Source organism: Dermochelys coriacea, chromosome 17 (assembly GCF_009764565.3).
Source record: "Dermochelys coriacea isolate rDerCor1 chromosome 17, rDerCor1.pri.v4, whole genome shotgun sequence".
Taxonomy (NCBI): Eukaryota; Metazoa; Chordata; order Testudines; family Dermochelyidae; genus Dermochelys; species Dermochelys coriacea.
The window spans coordinates 4,666,998-4,684,295 of NC_050084.1; the positions used below are offsets into that span (position 1 = coordinate 4,666,998).

The window sequence follows — 17,298 nt, forward strand, 5'->3', positions numbered from 1 at the left end:
TGTGCTGAACCCATTCCCAAGGATAGTGCTAGCATGCCTCTTGGATAGTCTGAAGGGCAGGATTTTCAAAAGCACTCAGTTTCAGCCTAACTCTTCCCCCCCCCCCCCCCGCCCCCATTTGGAGTCAATGTTAAAACTAACATTGACTTCAACAGGAGCAGTTAGACCAATGATAAGTCCCACCTTAAAGCCCTGACTGCTTATGGTCATCGAGGTCTAGAGGTGTTGTGGGCACACTCCACACTTGCAGGATCTGTCCCCAGAAGTCCTTTGGAACTTTTTACCAAGGTAGACATGTTAGTTGCAGTGTCATGTGCAAACTGTTCTCGTTCCCTAGTAGCTTCGGTTCCCTTACCTACCACGGACCCGCAGCAAGTGCTGTGAGACTATGCAGCGGTCACTGTTGGGCTGGAGAGATCTCCCTTTATACTTCAGTCTGGAAAGGGCCTGGGGTTCCTGTCTGTATGAGAAGCGCTATAGATGTAGAGGGTGTTACTGTTCTGACTGTAATCACAGCTGCTGTGGAGAAAGCAGGCAGCTCTTCAGTCATCCCTAGTAAACTGCTGGGCTGGATTACACAGTGTAACTCCATTAACTTCCATGGATTTATTCCTGATTTACACCAGAGCAGGCCGGGGTGAATCAGGCTTTGCAGCTGTGTAAAAAAACAAACAAACAAACAAAAAACCCACCCTGTGGATGTGCAACAGATACACGAATGTACCTACATGTCAGCTCGCAGCATGCAGTTGATTCAGAATGTAGCATTATCTCATCCCCCAAAAGTCCTTGATGTTCTGTAATAAGGTTACAAAGAGAGGCAAGAGCGCCTGAGCCTCTACCTGCTGAAGAGATCTTGGGTAATACTTGGCTGAAATTGCAGCAAATTATCTCCATTCCTTCTGAGGAGTCATGTACTGACATTTGCATGGGGCTCTAAATTGACAGCTTTACTTATTGCTTTTCGGGGCCTTAAAAATTAGTTCCAATGCGGGGAGGAATTAAAGCAGCAGAAGAACAGGGACCTATCTTTTATAGTGCATTTAAAAAACCCAGTTTCTGAAGGTTACTGAACCTGTGCTTTCTCCGAGGGCGAGCTAATCCAGCCAACCCGCTCGCAGTCTTTTCATGGCTCCTCTGATCTGCCTGGCACAAAATCCATGAGCAGATTATCTTGGGAGCAGTATTGCTGATAAGTGTAGGGACTTAAAGCTTACAGACTCCCTTGTAATTAGTTCTACAGCATTTTTTGGTACACACCTCCTTCTCTCTGCCACACAACCTTGTGGGTTTTTTCCCCAATAGTCGTTAGTTCCTGAAATGTAAAATTTAATAGGAATGGCGGGGGGAACCCCTCTCAAGTCATAAATTCCTTCCCCTTTAGTTGGAGCAAGACTGTTCCTTACAATTGCTTTGCTAAAGTTTGGTCCAGTTATCCAAACAATAGGGCTTCGTCTGCATCCCACTAGGGACCTATTTCACAGCTGAATAGATCTCACCATCAGGAACATTTCACCTTTACTGAATAGCCTCCCATTGCTTCTAATGTCAGCACCTTGCACTGGGCTAAATAATTCTTCTTCCTTTGTGTCATGGACACCCTGCAGATAGTCTGAGATGGTTCTAATATCCTCCAGCTGGTTGCTGCTTAAGCCAAGTAACACCGATGCAAGTTCTTTCCATCTTTCCTAGGCAGTCAAGCCCTGTAGCCCTTTAATTGTTTCATTTGCTCTTCTCTGAATTCCCTTGTGTCTCTGGTAATGAGATGCCCAGAACTAAACCCAGTATGATGCCTATCCATGTCCAGCTGGATGGCCAAGGTTAGCCAATCAGTTCTGCCCTATGTGGTCCTGGTTAGCTGCTGTTTATCCTCGAAGGTTGAACCTCAATGCTGCTAGTTGAGCGTGTAAAACATTTTGTTTGCGTTGTTGTTGTTGTGTTGGTCCCAGGGTATCAGAGACACAAGGTGGTGGGTGAGGTAATATCTTTTATTGGACCAACTTCTGTTGGTGAAAGAGACAAGCTTTTGTGCTGCACTGAGTTCTTCTTTGGCATTATACAGCAAGAGGGCACCTGACTTATATTGCAAGGGAGGCATTTTGGTCCCAAGATGAGAGAGGGCCTGTTTAATGTCTAGACTGAGGTGGGTCAGAACGGTTGTCCTTTCCCTTGGGGTGCTCAAGATCCAAATCTCAATTCTGTGGCAATCTCTAGCTTTAATTGATTCTGGCAATATTCCAGCGCCCTTGCACCTTTCTGACCTGTTGGTCAGTGAAAGCTATCTGAAAGAGCCTATGCATTCTATCATCCCTTATAAACTGAGGCCCTAATAGTTTAGGAGACAAATAGAAATTTATTGTTGCACTTGCCTGTTCATTCAGAGGGTATAAATAGAAGCCGCCTGCCTCCGCCTCTCAGTCACCCAGCTTGCTGATAGGAAATGCCAGCAATAAACAGTTTATCTGGACTTTGCCAGTAATAGCCATATAAACTGCTGCTCCCTGACACCTCATTGGCTGGTAGGTTCCAAAACAGATGAGAGGTATCTCAAGGCCAGGTTCTGAGATGCATCAGCATTTTATTCCACCCTGTAATTCTTTTGTGTCCTGTTGAATTAATCCTAATGTCCAAGGACCGTCAATAAAAGAGACCACATTCCTGTGCACTTCAGATTTATTTCCCTTTTAAATCCTGTGTTAAATGCCAAACTTGGCTAGCACCTTCCCATCAATCTTTCATAGTTCATAGATGGAAAAAGGATCAAAACCTGCTAATGAGTTCAGGTCTCCTAATGCTTATTTTATCATAGGAGCAGAATTATAATGTAATAATGTATCCTGGCTATTGTCTTGAGATTTCTATGTGGTAGTTTTATAATTCCTTATGGAGGCCTGTTTTATTTTATTTTAATTTTTTTTATTTGTGGTCTGTATGATTAAAGGTCAGTGCCAGGAATAGCCCAGAACTTTCTAAAATATGTCTAGTAAGCAGTGTTTCCGGTCTAATTGCTGTCCTTTCATCTTTGAGAAATTTGCTTCTCAAATGAAAAGCACCATCCTAGTTTTCATCTCAAATGTGAAGTTTGGTAAGAACTGGGGGGGGAGGGGGGGAAATAACAAAGCAAGCAAGAATTCTGCTTAGATTCACTAATGGCCCCATTCAAAGCCTACATAGCCATTGGGAGTCTTTCCATTAAAGTTGATAAGCTTTGGATTCTAATTCTGTCCTCTAATAGAGAAATCCTGCTGCAGGTCCTGATATATGAAGGCCCATCACTTAAAGGTGACTTGAAAAAAAAGGGGTGGAAGTACTGAGGTTGGGTGCACATTGTGCATTGCCTGCTGCTTGTCTGTGGTGTAGGTATTTTGGCTGTGAATTTTTGCACCATCTGCTTCCATTGCTGGGTTGGGGATATTATACTCCCTCAAGTGCATTTGCTGTCTCTTGGCTTTGAATAGTTTGAGTGCAGAGGCATCTCAATTGCATTCTCTCTCGTGAGATCTAAATTTGATGGCATCTTCTAAGTCCTTATCAGAAATGCCAGCTATGATTTTGACCCAAATGTGCTTACTTTTACTGGCCCCAAATTCCCAGTATTCCTCTAACTCCTAATAGACTTCTAACACATGCTTTGACTGGTTCTCCGAGCTCTGTACTGCCCTGGTGAAAGTCCTTTCCTGGATGACGGTATGTTTTGGCTGACAAAGCAACCATCTGATGAAGTGAGCTGTAGCTCACGAAAGCTTATGTTCAAATAAATTTGTTAGTCTCTAAGGTGCCACAAGTACTCCTTTTCTTTTTTCCTAAGGACTGTGTCTCAGTCCCTCAGATGTGTTTGTTCCTCCAGCACATAAGTGCTGAAAACGTACTTGGCTTCTCTACACAATGTATAAATGAGAGAGCTCACCTGGAAGCCACCTTTCTCTCTTCTGAGCTTGATGGTCACCTGAAAGCATGTGTCACGCTGCTTCCATTCTGGCCATTCTGCAAGTCTGGTAAAGTTTAGATGCTCCAGCTCAACAAATGTAGGCATCTTGTTTACAGTCATGAACACTCAGTCTTTCACAAGTTTACTTCTGGCACCATGTCATGATATATGGAATCCACAAGTTTTCTGAAACAGTAGGTATTTATTAAAGAAAACAGCTACAGACACAATCAAACAGATGCCCAGCATAGCTTGAGTTCCAGCTTTTTCTCCTTTGTTTACCACACCCTGCTTGGAACTCTGTACAGCACACAGAGACCTCTAGTGGCTGAATAATATACTGCAAGTAAACACATGATTACAGGAACTGTCATCCTATCCACTATAAAGCCCTTTTCTCAGAGATATGCCATTATAATTTTCTCCCAGGTGGGTTGCTGAGGGTGGAGGCATTAGGGAGTCTTTCACAGAGTCCTTCTCATGTGCACCTTTTAGAGCTGCACAGTCATACCCTTTCATGGGAATGGTCTGCATACGGGTAGGGTCTGGATCCTCAGTGTCAAGTTTTGACCTAGAGAGGGGAGTTTGACTTTTACCCCTCTGCACTCCCAAAACATGGGGGCTATGCTCCAGTCTGAGCTCCTCTCTAGATGAAGACTGATGTGTTATTCCAGCCTTTGTGCTATGTTGCCCTCATAGATACCCCAGTAAAAAGGGGAAAATAGCCATCCAAAGACTAAACACATGCTTCGTGGAGGGTCCTTTAAATTAATTACACCAAAATGCTTTGGGGTCAGGCATATAAAATTCAGTAATTTCCTGCGGGTATACTAGCTCTTTGTGTCTTGACATGTGAAACAAATACAGCTGGATGTCACCAGATAGACCTGTTGCCACAACCAGTGAAACAGGATAACTATCTTTAATTAACCTTCCAGGGACTTCTTTATGGTGGGTCCTTTTTTTCCCCCCTTCCAACAAAAGAGGATGCTGTATGCATGAGAGTTCTGGTAAGTGAGGCTGGCTGTGTGGACTGTCCAGACCTTTAACTTTGAGTCGCTGGGTAAAGGAGGCTTTGCAGTGAGTGGAAAGGGCTGTGGGAACCCCAGAGGAAACAACTGATTCAGTACCTGATATCAGGGAAGCCGAGCTGGAGAAATTGGGTATGGATGGGGAAGGAACAGACAGACAGCTGATGCTAATGAGCGGTATCTTGTGAATGCTTAAATACGTTAGGTGGAGCAGGTGAGCTGGATCTGTCGGGATGAATGATTCTCACAGAAGGCAGAGAACTAGTGTAGTCCAGTGGGTGGCGTACTGGGTTGGCAGAGGGGAGACGTGGGTTCTATTCCCAGCTCCACCACTTACCTGCTGCATCCTGGGGCATGTCATTTCAACTCTCTGTGTCCCCATTTCCCCTTCCACTCTTAGCTTAGCTTGTCTATGTAGACTGTAAGCTCTTCCTGGGTGTCTGGGCAGCCCAATGGGATGCAGCACTCAGCTGAGGCCTCTAACAGCTGTACAATCTGAATGATAACATTTGTAGAGCAAAAGCTGTTTCTAGATTGGCATCTGTGCTCTGACATGGTGATTGGTAACAATGGGGGAGTCTTAAAGCCACTAAAGTCAATGGAAGGACTCCCAGTGATTCCATCGAGAGCTAGATCAGACCCTAAAAGGTTCCGAGTCTGAGGATGATCTGCAGGCCAGTTTGACCTGTAACAGAGGTGCCAATATGGACAGCTGCCTGCCAGGAACTGTGCTGAGACCTCTGACCAGCCTTGAAATAAAAGGTTCCCTATCCCATTGTCAATCACTACATAAGAGTTTGACTTTTAAGACCAGTCGCTTAGCTTGCGGTTCCACTCAAGTACATTAGTAAGGTGATAATACCTATCTCTTGTCTTCACCCAGCTTTTCATCTGTAGCTCTCAGAGCCCTTTACAAAAGAGGCTAGTATTATTAGCCCCGTTTTACAGATGGGAAAACTGACAGGTGAAGTGACTTGCCCAAGGCCTCACAGCAGCAGAGCAGAATAGAACCCAAGTCTCTGATTCCCACTCCAGTGCTCTGTCCACTAGGTCATGCTGCCGCCTCTTAGAACTAACTGTATGGTGCAAAGGCGCTATAGGATATAGACTGCAACTTGTCTGCTTACAACCTTTATGGAACAGTAGTGCTGAATGGATACAAACAAAAGTTTCAGGCCCCACTCTGCAGAAAGTGCTGATCTCAGTAGTCATGATAAAGAGGAGGCCAGATTCTTCCACCAAGGGGAGAGGCTGCAGTTCTTAGCACGCTTCACTTGTTTGTTAAAAGAAACGCAGAAACATATGAGCATCTGCTTCAGTATTTTATTTCCTTTAAATTTTGTCTGCCTTGCTGGAACTAGGATTTCTGTGATCCAGCAGCACCTGAAGGCGAAGAGTCGTTTCTGGGAGGATGATTGGTTTGTTCATTTCCTGGCCAAATTCCGGTTTCAAGCCAAGCCTATAATTTGTTTTTTAGATTACAGAATCCGTCAGGCTAAAAGCTCCCTTCATGAGATTAAACTATTCTGCTGAGCTCAGGACAATTAGAATTCAGGGATCTGAGCAAATGAATGATTAAGGGGCCTTCTCAGCAAACACGTGGAAATAAGCAAACTCCAATTCTGGGAGATTTCTTCAACACCTAAGGTGACCTGAAGACTTGTGAAGTTCGGCTGACTCAGCTTTAGCAGATGGGATAGTTGGCATTGGAAAATGGGAGCTATGTGTCTCAATCTGCTGCTGGGATGCCTGTTTGTCATGGAGGATTCAACTAATTATAGCCACAGCTTGGAGGGCTGTGCAAGACTTGGATGGAGCCCACCATTTTCTGGCGTCTGAATAATAATGATCTTATGTTCTATAACTCCTCATCTCCAGGATCCCAACGTGTTTTACAAACTATATGCAGAGATCACTTACCTGCTCCTGAAGTGCAGCCACCAGTAGTTGGCAGCGTGGCAATGTATGATATGGGAAGTTACTCTCTAGAGAATAATAACTAGACTCTGTGGGCCAAATTCAGAAATAATGTGCAAGGTGATGTAATCTAGTCCTCATCCTGCTTTAATTTACATCTTCAAGCTCTCTGTTGTATGTTATATTGATTTAGGCTCTTCTGCAGTAACAATTCCAGACTAACTCCCTGCATGGATACAGTATTCTGGAATAAAAGTGGATTTGGAAGCACACTAATTATTCTGCAGTAAATTGTGGCTATAATTAGCTGAATCCTTTGTGGTAAACGGGCACCCCTGCAGCAAACTGAGAGACATAACTCCCATATTCCACTGCAAACTAGCCCAGTTGCTAATGCTGAGTCAGCAGAACTTGACAAGTTTTCATTTTAATGTAGGGGTCTGTCGTGGGCGTGCTACTGTTCTATATTTTCATTAGGGACTTGGATAAAAGCATGGAGAGTATGCTTATAAAACTTGCAGATGACCCCAACCTGGGAGTGGTTGTTAGCATTTCGGAGGAGGATTAGAACTCAAAATGACCTTAACAAATTGGAGAATTGGCCTGAAAGCAACAAGATTAAAGTCAGTAAAGATAAGTGCGAAGTACTACACTTAGGAAGGAAAAAATCAAACACACAGCTACAAAATGGGAAATAACTGGCTAGATGAAAAAGATCTGGGGGTTATAGTGGGTCACAAATTAAATGAGAATCAGCAATGTGATGCAGTTCTGAAAAAGGCTAATATCATTCCGGGGTGTATTAATATGAATGTCATATGTAAGATGCAGGAAGTAATTGTCCCATTCTACTCAGCACAGGTAAGGCCTAAGTTGGAGAACTGTGTCTGGGCACTACTCTTTAAAAAAGATGTGGACAAATTAGAGAGAGTCCAGAGCAGAGCAACAAAAATGATACAAGGTTTAGAAAACTTGACCTATGAGGAAAGATTAAAAATCTGGGCATGTTTAGTCTATAGAAAAGAAGACTGAGGAGGGGAACCTGTTAAGTCTTCAAGTATGTTAAGGGCTGTTCTAAAGAGGACTGTGGTCAATTGGTCTCCATGTCCATTAAAGTAAGTAACTGAAAAGAAGTAATGGTATTAATCCCCAGCAAGGGAGTTTTAGGTTAGATATTAGGAAAAACTTTCCAACTGTAAGGATCGTTAAGCTCTGGAATAGGCTTTCGGGGACTTGTAGAATCCCTGTCATTGAAGGTTTTTAAAAACAGGTTAAATAAACACCTGTCAGGATGGTTTAGGTATACTTGGTCCTGCCTCACTGCAGGGGACTGGACGAGATGACCCCTTGAGGTCCCTTCTAGCTCAATATTTATATGGTTAGAATCATGTAACTGATTCTCTGAATAAAGTCACTTTTATTGCAAAATGGAGTGTCCACATAAAGAGCTACTCTGGAATCACTGTTGTGGAATATCTAATTTTGCAATAGCTATTCTGCTTGATTTCCTAGTGTAGACAAGCCCTCAGATTCCTTTGGATATCACTGGAGTGGGTACAAGTAGGCCTGATTACTCACGAGCTCTAAATTTGTGTGTATGTAAAAGTATACGCATATGGAATATATGTGATGGTTGGGCCTGGATGACTGCTGGTGCCCTCAGTGGTCTGTGAGTGACAGAAGCATCCTAATTCGAGAGGGAGATGCTGTGAATTATGCAGTTCTTTCCTTGGCAGTCAGGTCCTCTCAGCACCTGTAATGTGCACATTGCTTAGATTATCATTATTTTAGGCATGCAGAATTCATAGATTTTAAAGCAGAAAGGATCATCTAGTCTGACCTCCTGACTAACACAGGCCACATAATTTCACCAAGTAAATCCTGTTTCGAGCCCATATCTTGTGGTTGAGCTAGAACACATCTTTTAGAAAGACATCTGATCTTGGTTTAAAGACTTCAAGTGATAGAGAATTCACCACCACCCTAATTTAATTGCTCTCCAATGGTTAATTACCCTCACTTAATAATGTGTGCCTTATTTCTAGCATGAACTTGTCTAACTTCATCTTCTGGTCACCGAGTCTTGTAATTTTATTGAAAATGCTTTGCATGTTGGTTTTGATTCTTTCCATTATCTGAAGCCTGTATATGATGTCGAGGAGAGTGCTGTTACCTAGAAAACAGTTGTGGGATTCCATTTGTGATTGGGTGTGGTGTTAGATCAGAGGGTGGAGTTCGAAAGGGTAGATGTGCGTGTACAATGCACAAACAGAAAACGTGCCTGCTGGTGAGTTCATGTCCCTTTGAGCTTGTGACCTGAAAGAAACTTTGTTGAACTTGAGGAACTGCTGGCAGGCTCTGCTGTACTTTGGAAAATATTGTTAGGGGATGAGTGAAAGTGCTCGAATCCAGGGCTTCATTTGGCTGGAGTAGGGGAGATGGTTCTGAGTGCTCTGAAGAAGGACAATTTTAAAGGGACACCTTAGAATAACCATAGAATCCAAGAAATGTAGGATTGGAAGGGACCGTCACCTAGTCCAGTCTCCGCCCTGAGGCAAGACCAAGTAAACCTAGACCATTCCTGACAGAAGTATTACCTGTTCATAAAAGCCTCCAATAACAGGGATTCCACAACCTCCCTTGGAAGCCTGTTCCAGTGCGTCTATCCTTAGAGTTAGATATTAGGAAGAAAGCTTTCTAATTTAAATTTCCCCTGCTGCAGATTATATAAGTATTCTAAAGGACAGACGTCCAGCTCTGGGTTAGTGACAATCCATCTGATCATCCGAAGAGAAAGGAATTTAAAAATCCAGTTTGCTTTTCACCACTCATGCTGTTTGTTTGCTGTATTTTGCATTCCACTCATCTGTGACCATGAAACTTGGCCACTCATTGTCACTTTGGTTTCCTGTCAGCTTTACTTTCATATTCTTATGCATTTTACTGGTGCTGAAGTGTCTTGGTTGCATGTACTTCAGGTGAATGTTGATTTGTTTAAAATATATTGTGTTTTTATTTATTTAACCCCAAAATATTTATATCTTTTTCAAGTTTAGTTTTACATTTGGGGTCCAGCAGGATGTCAGAATAGTGCCCATTGGTGGATCATTTGGCTAGAGGGGTTAATATACAAATGTGCATTCTGTTTATGCCAAGAATGGTGGAAATTACAGCAGGTGTGTGGAGCAGTTATTTCAGCTTACTGTGGAGTCGTTTCCAGCATGTGTATGTGGGAACAGATCTGATCCTACCTCCATGGACAGGCATGTGGTCAGTGCATGGACAAGATCATATTTCAAGGCATGGTCTCTGGTGCAGAGCATTCTTTAACTCTTACCAAGATGGAAAATAATGAGTTTGGCTCTCTTAACAGAGCGGCTCGGCAGAATTTTGAGTCCATGTTAATAGATTGCTTGCCTCTCATGTGGGGAAATGCCAGATTCCTCCTGACTGAAAATTACTTATTGGAGCTCTGTTTGTTTGGAGCCTCGTGGTGTTTGCAAAGACTCCTGGCAGCAGGTGCACTTTTAAGACTGGGAGCAGCACATTTCAGCTTGAGGCAATGGACACTGCTGCCCATAGTGCACCTGCCTCTGTCCTATTAAGAACAACCACCACACTGAATGGCATTCACAGCAGTGCTAATTATTCTACATCTGGAGCCATTAAAACCTGCAATAGCAAACGACACGACGGCAGGGCCATGCGCTGTTTGCTTCCTTCAGGGCAAAAGGTATAATACTAAGAGCAGGAATGAATTCCTCTCTGCAGGCTCAGCAGCCATCTCTCTCTGTTTCTAATCTCTCGTCTGTGTTGTATCCCTCTGACGATTCAGGAGCAGTATTGATGGTAATTTCCACTCCATTTACCCAAGGGAACGGTGCCTATAGCTGCAGTGTGGGTCACCTCCTCCTCCAGAGGATGTAAATCAGGGGGTAACGGGGTTGGGGCAGGGTATTCGGGGCTCCAACATGGGAGGCAGAACATCCTTGGAAGGGAAAAGGTATTAGTTATCGTGCAGTGCAGGTTCTGTTTTAAAATAACAGCCAGGGACGTATTGTTACCTGGTGCATGGCAGGGATGGGACAGGCCAGTGAGCCAAATCTGTGGCAGTCTTCTCTATCTTAAGGAGTAGGGACTTGTGTGTTTGGAGCAGAAGAAGCTGAGTTGTAATCCGTCTCCCCAGGAGAGTGCGTGGCTTATTCAGTAGCTGCATCTGTTGCATGCAGCAGACGGATGCACTGTGTGAAATTCTTTAGCTTGCGTTCTGCAGTCTAGACAGTTGTAAAGATACTTGTGGCTTTGAAATCGATGAGGCTATCAGGTTAGCTGGAATTCTGTGGAGACGCAAGCTCCGATTCCAGCAGCACTGGCTCAGTCCTTCATCCTTCCACAAGAGATGAAGTGAGCAAACTGCAAACGGTGTGTGTGGCTTTTGGAGGGGACCTGGTAGAGTGAGGTCCTTTCATTCAAGATCCCACCCCCTGCACCCCAGAGGCGGCCACATTTCAATGTTAGTGACTCTGGGATGCCTTTGTGGGCATAGTAAGCTGTAATTACTATTACACCTGAACAGTTCTTAGGCTCAGTGGCCAGGCAGTGAACTGTACCAAGGGGATGGTGGTTGTGCAGTGGGCACGCACAATTACTTTGTTGCGCTAATTGCTCTCAGTTCTTGCTGTTTCGGCAAGCCGAACTACACACAAGCCCCCGCTTCACCTTGCACCAGTTGCATCAAGAAGGAGTAAAAGATACTGGTGTCCAGGAAGGATGTACATGAAACTTAGCAGCAGTTGTGGGGGAAAAGCCTCCATGTAGGAGCCTCGTACTTAGCACACAAGGTACAGAGAGAAGTAGACTTTCTGTCTTAGCATGAGAGTCAGGAGTATGGGGAACAAGGAGGATCTTGAGGGTGACAGTGGATAGACTTTTTTAAAAGAATTTGGGACCAAATTCTTTGCTAGTGTAAACTGAAACCAATGGAGCTACATCAGCCAGCAGAGAGCTTGACCCGTGAACTGTTATATTTGTTGATGAAGTTGACTTGACAATCAAGTAAAGAAACAAGAGGGGGATGGGTCAGCGTTCATGCTGGTAGCTGGAGGGTACGAAGCCTACAACCTGCCTGAAAAAGGGCACGAGAATGCAAATGTTTCCAAAGAGAATGAACAAGAGCCAGACAAAATTGCTGGCCCTACATAAACAACCATCTGGGAGACCCTGTGTAAACAAACCACAGGTGTTCTCTCAAGGATTACAGGCTCAGCTCCCCTAAAAAGCAGGCTGTGAGCAACCAGCTTGGGGGATCAAACCTGCATCTCCCATGTGGCACTACAGAGCAGTGCAGTTAAGCCAGGCCATCTGGCTCTGACTTGTTTTAAAGGAGCAGCGAAGTAAATAATACCAAGGCAAACACCCTCTACAATTTCCACAGGTGCTGAAATCCGGATGGCATCCTCCTGCTCATCCAGCTGGAGCTCTGAATGAAACGCAGATTTCCTTTGTGCCCTCAGACCCGCCTAGACTCGAAACCAAGGCACCACACAGAGTCAGAGTTTAAAAAGCAACAACAACACAGGATGTTATTCTGTTCCCATTAAAGCCTATTCATCATTTTCCCCATCTCATCATTATTATTGGTGCTGTTCAAATGCTTTCCTCTGACTGTTTATGCTAAAACCAGTTAAATTTAGCAAGTCAGTTCCCCCTTGTTTTTAATCTTTTCCCTGCATTCAGCTATGGCCCAATCCAAAGCTGCTTGAAGTCAATTAAGGTCTTTTCACTGATATCACAAAGAGAGCGCAACCCCTGCCGCGGAACATGCTTGGTGCTGTGTCTGGAAAACCCACTCCTTAGCTAGTAAGGCAGTCACAAGCTCTTTAACATGAGTCCTCTAAACTCCTGGGTGATCCCAGGCTAAGCTGATGGGACGGACAGTTAGGAAAAACATCTTGTAAACTGACTGAGTCTGATCTGAGAGGCACTGAATATGGGACTTCATGGTGCTGTTTATTTGGTGATGATGTGTTGTGAACGTCTGTTTCCTCTTGGGGAGACGAGTGGATGGGTGGTGCTGTTAGGCTGAGTAGTAGAAGGTGGCAATGTGGTCTAGTGTTTACAGCCTGAGCCTGGGAGTCAGAACTGGGAGACTCAACATGCAACCTGGGACAAGTCATTTAACTTCGATGCCTGTTTGGTAAAATGTGGATCGTAAGGTGTGAATTCTAATGTGCCTCTGTTTAAACCATCTGCAATGGCTTGATAGGTCAAAGGTAAGTACACAGCATAGTGTTTAAAGCATACCTGTTCTTAGACCTACATTGCGTGGCTCCTTCTCAGTGCTTACCTTGCTTGGAAGGGGACTGTCATGGGGTGCCTGCCCCTCTAAGGGCCAGGGTACCTGGGGAGAGCCAGCCCTGTTCAGTTATCAGACCCAGAATTGGGAAGGGGTTAGGTCAGGCCAACGGGAGCTGCGGGGGCGGTGCTTGTGGTGGTCGCGGGCAGTGTATGGAGACTTGCTGTCCTTCTCCCCACAAGGGGCGCGCAGAGACGTGCCAGCAGCAACTGGCCGCAGACGCTTCTGGGAGCGGCATGGGGCCGCGGCATGCAGGCAGCCTGCCTGAGCCCTGCTACGCTGCTGGCCGGGAGCTGCCTGTGGTAAGCTCCTCCCAGCCAGAGCCTGCACCTCACATCCCGTCCCGCACCCCTAACCCCTGCCCCAGCCCAGAGCCCTCTCCTGCACCCAAACTCCCTCCCAGACCTCGCACCCCCTCCATTAATATAGTAGAAATGTGTGGCCCATGATGACTTACCAGAATTTGTGGAGTGGCTCCCCCTGCAAAAATTCTTGCCCACCCCTGGGTTAGGTGATCCCTATAAAGGGCTGAGAGAACTCAGTTGAAGGGGGAGCTGCTGGAGGGAGGTTTGCTTCTGTGGCTGGCCCTGGAGCAGATAGGGGTGCACAGGGCAAGGTCTCTGAGCCCCTGTAGCTTGTGGGGGTATGGGGATAGCTGTGTTGAGTGTTTTAAATTTATAGACCATGGTCTGAGGGAGGGCCTGAAAGAGACTTGGGTTGAGGGAGGCAGACCAGGAGGAGCTTTACAGGAACCAGAAGGGTACAGAGATTCAAGTGCATCTCATGCTATGCCTAGGGCTGGAGAGCATGTGCATGGGAGGTTTGTATGGCAAAAGCTCTCTGAAAACTCACCTTGGGGTAGTTATTTATTCTAGTGATGGCCCAAAATAAGAACGATTCATCTAAACCCTCACAGCTTGGAGATGTGGATAAATGACATCCGGATCCCAGGAACTCCAGTCTGGGTTTTGTGGAACAAAACTTGCTCTGAACAGATTTGGGGAGAAAATTACCCCCCACTCATTGTACCATAATTATCCATTTGCTGCCCAGAAAGCTGTGGGACACCTTTCCCCATGACAAACCTCAGAAAGTGAGAGACACTAGACTCGGGTGATGGGCGCACGAGGGGTTCATAGATAGCTAAACTGATAGAGGAGATTAGATTGGACTGGATGAAATAGAGCACAGAACATTTGGGAAACCTTGGAGAGCTTTGGCTGTTCTGAGCTCTCAGACTCTTGGATGCTTATCCAGGCCTCTTGGCTCTGCAGAATTAAACTGGAAACTGTGGTGTTTGGATTGGAACCTGGGAGCTCGGCAGCACAGAAATGCTGAGCAATGTTATCTCTGATCTTGCTGTGTTCAGGGAAGCTTTCCCAGGTGCCTGGCTTCATTCAGACCTGGGCCCTCGTCTGCACACTAGGACTACACTGGGGCTGGTGTGCCTGATCAACCTTAACCCCAGAGGATTGACTACAGGTCACCCCAGCCTCCAGGAATCCTCGAGTGGTGTGAAGCCTCCATAGTTACTCTTAGGGCCCTCCCTCCCTTCCACTGGCACAGGGTGCCATGGGAAATGGGGGTGAGACCAGGGCATCCTTATCCTCTGGCTGTCAGAACAGCTCCTTAGGGCTGTAAGCAACATGGTTACCCATTGGCTGCTCTAATTTATGCTGGAAACTGGTCCAGCTCTCAGGTGGCCTCAGGACTGGGGGTAGGGGGATGTGCAAAGTGGGGTTTAGCTTACATACACATATGCACACAGGTGCACAGGCATACATGGACTTGTGCTGAGAGCTGCTTGGCTGCACTAAGGGGCCTTACTGAAGTCCCTGGAGCTGCAGCTGCTCATGCCTGTTCTGGATTTTACCTATCACCTGCAGTTATCGTTGCCCTTGGGAGCCAGTAATCAATGATCCAAGAGCCACACCCTGCAAACCTCAACACATGAAAGCTGCACGATCTGTGCTGTCTAGAGACAATCCTGGAACAGAACCTCTCCCTAAAGACTGGGAGATCTCAGACCTGCTGTGCCCCACTAATACTTTAGAGAAGGAGAAGGCTTTGGATTGCATGACTGAGAAGCCAGGAGATTTTCCATTTATCAGCACCGCTGGGCATTTGCTGCCCTTGCTGGTTCCTAATGCCACTTGTGGTTGATAAAATGGGGATCAGTGGTCAAGGAAACAGCATCCTTAATGCAGCTAAGGCCTCTCGTGCAGGCCTGATCCCTGAGGGTATATCTACGCTGTATCTGGAGGCGAGCTTCCTGGCTCAGATCTACAGACTTGTGCTGGCAGGGCTTGCGTTAGCATGCTAAAAATGGCTGTGTAAATGTTGCGGCTTGGGCTGGAGCCAAGCCTGGGGAGATGAGCTGCAATGTCTACATAGCTATTTTTAGTATGCTAGTGCGAGCCCTGCTAGCACAAGACTATGGCCCTGGGGTGGGCGGCTTGCTCCCAGATGCAGTGTAAACAACCCTTCGTGATTTTCTTTTCATGGGCCCCAGCGATGGCAAACCCAGCTGGAAAAAGAGCAGCATTAGGAGGTGGCTGGCAAGAACGAGTTTGTTGGAGTAGATGAGGCCAGCGAGGTTGCAAGGGGAGGGGGAAGTGAGAGTAGGATCTGGCACCCCCAAAGGCAGCTGCTGTCATGGGTGTTAGTTTGCACCCATCTGCTACACCAACTGTTGAAGCTGCTGTGCAGCCAAGGTTATTCTGGGTTTCGCTCGTTATTCAGGGCGATCACAGATGGCAGCTCTGCGGTTCTATCAGCGGGTCTCCCATTTTCTCAGCTGCAAGGAATGCTTGGGGCCAAACAAGGCAAGCAAATTCCCATAGCTGTGGGTCAATTGCAAACTGCCAGCCCTCCCGATGCAATGGTAAAGCGCATCTTTCTTTCCCTGAGGGTGGAAGGGTGTGCTTGCTAGCCCACTGACTCCCAAAGGTCGGGAATGATTGTTTGTGGTTGTATTGTGTGTTCGCTACCTGCCCCACACTGTAATATCCAGGCACCTTGACCTAAATTGAAAGTGCATCCAGTGTCCTGTCAAGGGCTGGAGCCAGTTCCCACGGCACTTGCTCAACGCTCGCGGGAATAGCAAGAGTGTCATGGTCTGGGAGGTGCCTGGCAATCGGCGGCCAGGGGGATTTTGTCTGCTGTTCCTGCTTTGGCCACTAAAGTCTGCTTGTTGAGCTGTGGTAGCTGCTGCCCGCAGTCCCTGTTTGCTCTCAGGAGGGCACCCTCCAGTAGTGAGAGCACGACAGAGCTGAACCCTGCCACTGAGCTCAGCAACAGCTGCCCTCTCTCTCCATTACACTGCAGTAAGGTAGGGGGATCCCAGCAGGGTGCCTCCCCTGTTTGCCTCCTGCACAGAAGCCTCCCCTTGGTGGGAGTGGGGCTGAGGTAAATCTGGAACATGGGATGGGGGGGCAGTGGAGCTGACTCCTTGTTGGAACCTGGGAGGAAGGCAGGGTGGGGGGTACAGCTGAAGCCTGACAAGGAGTGGGATTGTAGAGTGGCTGGAGCCTGCCAAGGTTGGGTGTGAAGGAGGTGGGGGCTGTTGTGGGGGGGAGTGAGGAGTAGGATTGGGGTGGCAGGAGCTCAAGGCTGCCGGGGTGGGCGGAATCAAATGGGTGGAGAATTAGCAGTTACATTATGTTAACCAAATTCAGCCATGGCACAGGTGGGCGGAGCTCCCATTACAATGGAGGGATGTTATGCCCGCTTGGTGTGGGTTGAACTTGTGCCATAATACAGTGTTACAGGAGAGAAGGGTCGGGACTTATTCCCAGTCCAGCAGGGGTGACCAGCCGTCCTGTAAGGGAGATGGCTTTGTGAGAGTGGGAGCTCAGTTTCCTAGACCCAGCTGAGGATGTCCATGGTCTTGGGCGCAGGTGGCTGAAAGCATCAGTGTCTTAAGCGTCATTGTATATGCTAGTGTCCGATCTGGTTCCAATGGGAGTTTTGTGGATTGCTCCTTGGAGTTGTATGTGTCTGGTCCGATTGTCAAAAGTGCTGAGCACTCACCGTGAGTTGGGTCAGCGGCACCTGGGACTGGTTAG

The 17,298-nt window shown here is 46.4% G+C and overlaps 1 protein-coding gene across 1 annotated transcript in view; it reads left to right on the forward strand.

The window, feature by feature from the left end:
• DOC2B (double C2 domain beta) overlaps positions 1-17,298 on the forward strand; it is a 129,623-nt gene that overhangs the window by 12,404 nt on the left and 99,921 nt on the right. The window lies entirely within an intron of this gene.